This window comes from Schistocerca serialis, unplaced genomic scaffold (assembly GCF_023864345.2).
Source record: "Schistocerca serialis cubense isolate TAMUIC-IGC-003099 unplaced genomic scaffold, iqSchSeri2.2 HiC_scaffold_1417, whole genome shotgun sequence".
Classification (NCBI taxonomy): Eukaryota; Metazoa; Arthropoda; class Insecta; order Orthoptera; family Acrididae; genus Schistocerca; species Schistocerca serialis.
The window spans coordinates 30772275-30779602 of NW_026047644.1; positions in this window are offsets into that span (position 1 = coordinate 30772275).

A 7328-nucleotide genomic window follows, 5' to 3' on the forward strand; every position below is an offset into this window, starting at 1 on the left:
GTACAAGAGGACTGACACTCTCACTTTCTATGATTTGAACCTCTCCTGTGAGTCCAGTTTTACATTCCGATGCTTCACTTCAGGTTTACTGTATCCCTATGACCTTCTAATTGACGATGAAACACAGAGTTTGCATCCGAATTTAATACAAAAGGTACAATGCCGACTTAAGTACAAGAGGACTGACACTCTAACTTTCTATGATTTGCAACTCTCCTGTGAGTCCAGTTTTAGATTCTGATGCTTCACTTCAGGTTTACTGTATCCCTTGGACCTTCTTATTGACGATGAAACACAGAAACTGCATCCGAATTTAATTCAAAAATCACAATGGCGGCCTAAGTACAAGAGGACTGACACTCTCACTTTCTATGATTTGAACATCTCCTGTGAGCCCAGTTCTAGATTCCGATGCTTCACTTCAGGTTTACTTTATCCCTTGGACCTTCTTATTGACGATGAAACACAGATATTGCATCGGAATTAAATTTAAAACGCACAATGCTGACTTAAGTAAAAGAGGACTGACACTCTCACTTTCTATGATTTGAATCCCTCCTGTGAGTCCACTTTTAGATTCCGATGCTTCACTTCAGGTTTACTGTATCCCTTGGACCTTCTTATTGACAATGAAACACAGAAATAGCATCGTAATTAAATTCAAAAGGCACAATAGCGACTTCAGTACAAGAGGACTGACACTCTAACTTTTAATGATTTGAACCACTCCTGTGAGTCCAGTTATAGATTCCGATTCTTCACTTCAGGTTTACTGTATCTCTTGGACCTTCTTATTGACGATGAAGCACAGAGTTTGCATCCGGATTTAATACAAAAGGCACAATGCCGACTTAAGTACAAGAGGACTGACACTCTAACTTTCTATGATTTGAACCTCTCCTGTGAGTCCAGTTTTAGATTCCGATGCTTTACGTCAGGTTTACTGTATCCCTTGGACCTTCTTATTGACGATGAAAACAGAAATTGCATCCGAATTTAATACAAAAAGCACAATGGCGACTTAAGTACAAGAGGACTGACACTCTAACTTTCTATGATTTGAACCTCTCCTGTGAGTCAAGTTTCAGATTCCGATGCTTCACTTCAGGTTTACTGTATCCCTTGGACCTCCTTATTGACGATGAAACACAGAAATTGCATCCGAATTTAATACAAAATGCACAATGGCGACTTAAATGCAAGGGGACTGACACTCTCACTTTCTATGATTTGAACCTATCCTGTGAGTCCAGTTTTAGATTCCGATGCTTCACTTCAGGTTTACTGTATCCCTTGGACCTTCTTATTGACGATGAAACACAGATATTGCATCCGAATTTAATACAAATGACACAATGCCGACTTAAGTACAAGGGCACTGACACTCTCACTTTGCATGTTTCGGACTTCTCCTGTGAGGTCTGATTTAGATTCAGATGCTTCACTTCAGGTTTACTGTATACCTTGCACCTTCTTATTGACGATGAAACACAGAAATTCCATCGGAATTAAATTCAACAAGCACAATGCCGTCTTAAGTACAAGAATACTGACACTCTAACTTTCTATGATTTGCACCTCTCCTGTGAGTCCAGTTTTAGATTCCGACGTTTCACTTCAGGTTTCCTGTATCCCTTGGACCTTCTTATTGACGATGAAACACAGAAATTGCATCCGAATTTAATACAAAAATCACAATGGCGGCCTAAGTACAAGAGGACTGACACTCTCACTTTCTATGATTTGAACATCTCCTGTGAGTCCAGTTCTAGATTCCGATGCTTCACTTCAGGTTTACTTTATCCCTTGGACCTTCCTATTGACTTTGAAACACAGATATTGCATCGGAATTAAATTTAAAACGCACAATGCCGACTTAAGTAAAAGAGGACTGACACTCTCACTTTCTATGATTTGAATCTCTCCTGTGAGTCCAGTTTTAGATTCCGATGCTTCACTTCAGGTTTACTGTATCCCTTGGACCTTCTTATTGACAATGAAACACAGAAATAGCATCGTAATTAAATTCAAAAGGCACAATGCCGTCTTAAGTACAAGAGGACTGACACTCTCACTTTCTATGATTTGAACCTCTCCTGTGAGTCCAGTTTTACATTCCGATGCTTCACTTCAGGTTTACTGTATCCCTTGGACCTTCTAATTGACGATGAAACACAGAGTTTGCATCCGAATTTAATACAAAAGGTACAATGCCGACTTAAGTACAAGAGGACTGACACTCTAACTTTCTATGAATTGCACCTCTCCTGTGAGTCCAGTTTTAGATTCCGATGCTTCACTTCAGGTTTACTGTATCCCTTGGACCTTCTTATTGACGATGAAACACAGAAACTGCATCCGAATTTAATACAAAAGTCACAATGGCGGCCTAAGTACAAGAGGACTGACACTCTCACTTTCTATGATTTGAACATCTCCTGTGAGTCCAGTTCTAGATTCCGATACTTCACTTCAGGTTTACTTTATCCCTTCGACCTTCTCATTGACGATGAAACACAGATATTGCATCGGAATTAAATTTAAAACTCACAATGTCGACTTAAGTAAAAGAGGACTGACACCCTCACTTTCTATGATTTGAATCCCTTCTGTGAGTCCAGTCTTAGATTCCGATGCTTCACTTCAGGTTTACTATATCCCTTGGACCTTCTTATTGACGACGAAACACAGAAATTGCATCCGAATTTAATACAAAAGGTACAATGCCGACTTAAGTACAAGAGGACTGACACTCTAACTTTCTATGATATGCACCTCTCCTGTGAGTCCAGTTTTAATTCCGATGCTTCACTTCAGGTTTACTGTATCCCTTGGACCTTGTTATTGACGATGAAACACAGAAACTGCATCCGAATTTAATACACAAATCACAATGGCGGCCTAAGTACAAGAGGACTGACACTCTCACTTTCTATGATTTGAAAATCTCCTGTGAGTCCAGTTTTACATTCCGATGCTTCACTTCAGGTTTACTGTATCCAATGGACCTTCTAATTGACGATGAAACACAGAGTTTGCATCCGAATTTAATACAAAAGGTACAATGCCGACTTACGTACAAGAGGACTGACACTCTAACTTTCTATGATATGCACCTCTCCTGTGAGTCCAGTTTTAGATTCCGATGCTTCACTTCATGTTTACTGTATCCCTTGGACCTTGTTATTGACGATGAAACACAGAAACTGCATCCGAATTTAATACAAAAATCACAATGGCGGCCTAAGTACAAGAGGACTGACACTCTCACTTTCTATGATTTGAACATCTCCTGTGAGTCCAATTCTAGATTCCGATGTTTCACTTCAGGTTTACTTTATCCCTTGGACCTTCTTATTGACGATGAAACACAGAAATAGCATCGTAATTAAATTCAAAAGGCACAATGCCGACTTAAGTACAAGAGGACTGACACTCTCACTTTCTATGATTTGAACCTCTCCTGTGAGTCCAGTTTTACATTCCGATGCTTCACTTCAGTTTTACTGTATCCCTTGGACCTTCTAATTGACGATGAAACACAGAGTTTGCATCCGAATTTAATACAAAAGGTACAATGCCGACTTAAGTACAAGAGGACTGACACTCTAACTTTCTATGATTTGCACCTCTCCTGTGAGTCCAGTTTTAGATTCCGATGCTTCACTTCAGGTTTACTGTATCCCTTGGACCTTCTTATTGACGATGAAACCCAGAAACTGCATCCGAATTTAATACAAAAGTCACAATGGCGGCCTAAGTACAAGAGGACTGACACTCTCACTTTCTATGATTTGAACATCTCCTGTGAGTCCAGTTCTAGATTCCGATACTTCACTTCAGGTTTACTTTATCCCTTCGACCTTCTCATTGACGATGAAACACAGATATTGCATCGGAATTAAATTTAAAACGCACAATGTCGACTTAAGTAAAAGAGGACTGACACCCTCACTTTCTATGATTTGAATCCCTTCTGTGAGTCCAGTCTTAGATTCCGATGCCTCACTTCAGGTTTACTGTATCCCTTGGACCTTCTTATTGACAATGAAACACAGAAATAGCATCGTAATTAAATTCAAAAGGCACAATGCCGACTTAAGTACAAGAGGACTGACACTCTAACTTTTTATGATTTGAACCACTCCTGTGAGTCCTGTTATAGATTCCGATGCTTCACTTCGGGTTTACTGTATCCCTTGGACCTTCTTATTGACGATGAAACACGGAGTTTGCATCCGGATATAATACAAAAGTCACAATGCCGACTTAAGTACAAGAGGACTGACACTCTAACTTTCTATGATTTGAACCTCTCCTGTGAGTCCAGTTTTAGATTCCGATGCTTTACTTCAGGTTTACTGTATCCCTTGGACCTTCTTTTGACGATGAAAACAGAAATTGCATCCGAATTTAATACAAAAGGCACAATGGCGACTTAAGTACAAGAGGACTGACACTCTCACTTTCTATGATTTGAACCTCCCCTGTGAGTTCAGTTTTAGATTCCGATGCTTCACTTCAGGTTTACTATATCCCTTGGACCCTCTTATTGACGACGAAACACAGAAATTGCATCCGAATTTAATACAAAAGGTACAATGCCGACTTAAGTACAAGAGGACTGGCACTCTAACTTTCTATGATATGCACCTCTCCTGTGAGTCCAGTTTTAGATTCCGATGCTTCACTTCAGGTTTACTGTATCCCTTGGACCTTGTTATTGACATTGAAACACAGAAACTGCATCCGAATTTAATACAAAAATTACAATGGCATCCTAAGTACAAGAGGACTTACACTCTCACTTTCTATGATTTGAACCTCTCCTGTGAGTCCAGTTTTACATTCCGATGCTTCACTTCAGGTTTACTGTATCCAATGGACCTTCTAATTGACGATGAAACACAGAGTTTGCATCCGAATTTAATACAAAAGGTACAATGCCGACTTAAGTACAAGAGGACTGACACTCTAACTTTCTATGATATGCACCTCTCCTGTGAGTCCAGTTTTAGATTCCGATGCTTCACTTCAGGTTTACTGTATCCCTTGGACCTTGTTATTGACGATGAAACACAGAAACTGCATCCGAATTTAATACAAAAATCACAATGGCGGCCTAAGTACAAGAGGACTGACACTCTCACTTTCTATGATTTGAACATCTCCTGTGAGTCCAATTCTAGATTCCGATGTTTCACTTCAGGTTTACTTTATCCCTTGGACCTTCTTATTGACGATGAAACACAGATATTGCATCGGAATTAAATTTAAAACGCACAATCCCGACTTAAGTAAAAGAGGACTGACACTCTCACTTTCTATGATTTGAATCCCTCCTGTGAGTCCAGTTTTAGATTCCGATGCTTCACTTCAGGTTTACTGTATCCCTTGGACCTTCTTATTGACAATGAAACACAGAAATAGCATCGTAATTAAATTCAAAAGGCACAATGGCGACTTAAGTACAAGAGGACTGACACTCTAACTTTGTATGATTTGAACCACTCCTGTGAGTCCAGTTATAGATTCCGATGCTTCACTTCAGGTTTACTGTATCCCTTGGACCTTCTTATTGACGATGAAACACAGAGTTTGCATCCGGATTTAATACAAAAGGCACAATGCCGACTTAAGTACAAGAGGACTGACACTCTAACTTTCTATGATTTGAACCTCTCCTGTGAGTCCAGTTTTAGATTCCGATGCTTTACTTCAGGTTTACTGTGTCCCTTGGACCTTCTTATTGACGATGAAAACAGAAATTGCATCCGAATTTAATACAAAAGGCACAATGGCGACTTAAATGCAAGGGGACTGACACTCTCACTTTATATGATTTGAACCTATCCTGTGAGTCCAGTTTTAGATTCCGATGCTTCACTACAGGTTTACTGTATCCCTTGGACCTTCTTATTGACGATGAAACACAGATATTGCATCCGAATTTAATACAAATGGCACAATGCCGACTTAAGTACAAGGGCACTGACACTCTCACTTTCCATGATTCGGACTTCTCCTGTGAGGTCTGATTTAGATTCAGATGCTTCACTTCAGGTTTACTGTATACCTTGCACCTTCTTATTGACGATGAAACACAGAAATTCCATCGGAATTAAATTCAAAAAGCACAATGCCGTCTAAAGTACAAGAATACTGACACTCTAACTTTCTATGATTTGCACCTCTCCTGTGAGTCCAGTTTTGGATTCCGATGTTTCACTTCAGGTTTACTGTATCCCTTGGACCTTCTAATTGACGATGAAACACAGAGTTTGCATCCGAATTTAACACAAAAGGTACAATACCGACTTAAGTACAAGAGGACAGACACTCTCACTTTCTATGATTCGAACCTCTCCTGTGAGGTCAGATTTAGTTTCCGATGCTTCGCTCCAGGTTTACTGTACACCTTGCACCTTCTTATTGACGATGAAACACAGAAATTTCATCGGATTTAAATTCAAAACAAACAATGCCGACTTAAGTAGAAGAGAACTGACACTCTCACTTTCTATGATTTGAACCTCTCCTGTGAGTCCAGTTTTAGATTCCGATGCTTCACTTCACGTTTCCTGTATCCCTTGGACCTTCTTATTGACGATGAAACACAGAAATTGCATCGGAATTAAATTCAAAAGGCACAATGCCGGCCTCAGTACAAGAGGACTGACACTCTCACTTTCTATGATTTGAACCTCTCCTGTGAGTCCAGTTGTAGATTCCGATGCTTCACTTCGGGTTTACTGTATCCCTTGTACCTTCTTATTGACAATGAAACACAGAAATAGCATCGTAATTAAATTCAAAAGGCACAATGCCGTCTTAAGTACAAGAGGACTGACACTCTCACTTTCTATGATTTGAACCTCTACTGTGAGTCCAGTTTTACATTCCGATGCTTCACTTCAGGTTTACTGTATCCCTTGGACCTTCTAATTGACGATGAAACACAGAGTTTGCATCCGAATTTAATACAAAAGGTACAATGCCGACTTAAGTACAAGAGGACTGACACTCTAACTTTCTATGATTTGCACCTCTCCTGTGAGTCCAGTTTTAGATTCCGATGCTTCACTTCAGGTTTACTGTATCCCTTGGACCTTCTTATTGACGATGAAACACAGAAACTGCATCCGAATTTAATACAAAAGTCACAATGGCGGCCTAAGTACAAGAGGACTGACACTCTCACTATCTATGATTTGAACATCTCCTGTGAGTCCAGTTCTAGATTCCGATGATTCACTTCAGGTTTACTTTATCCCTTCGACCTTCTTATTGACGATGAAACACAGATATTGCATCGGATTTAAATTTAA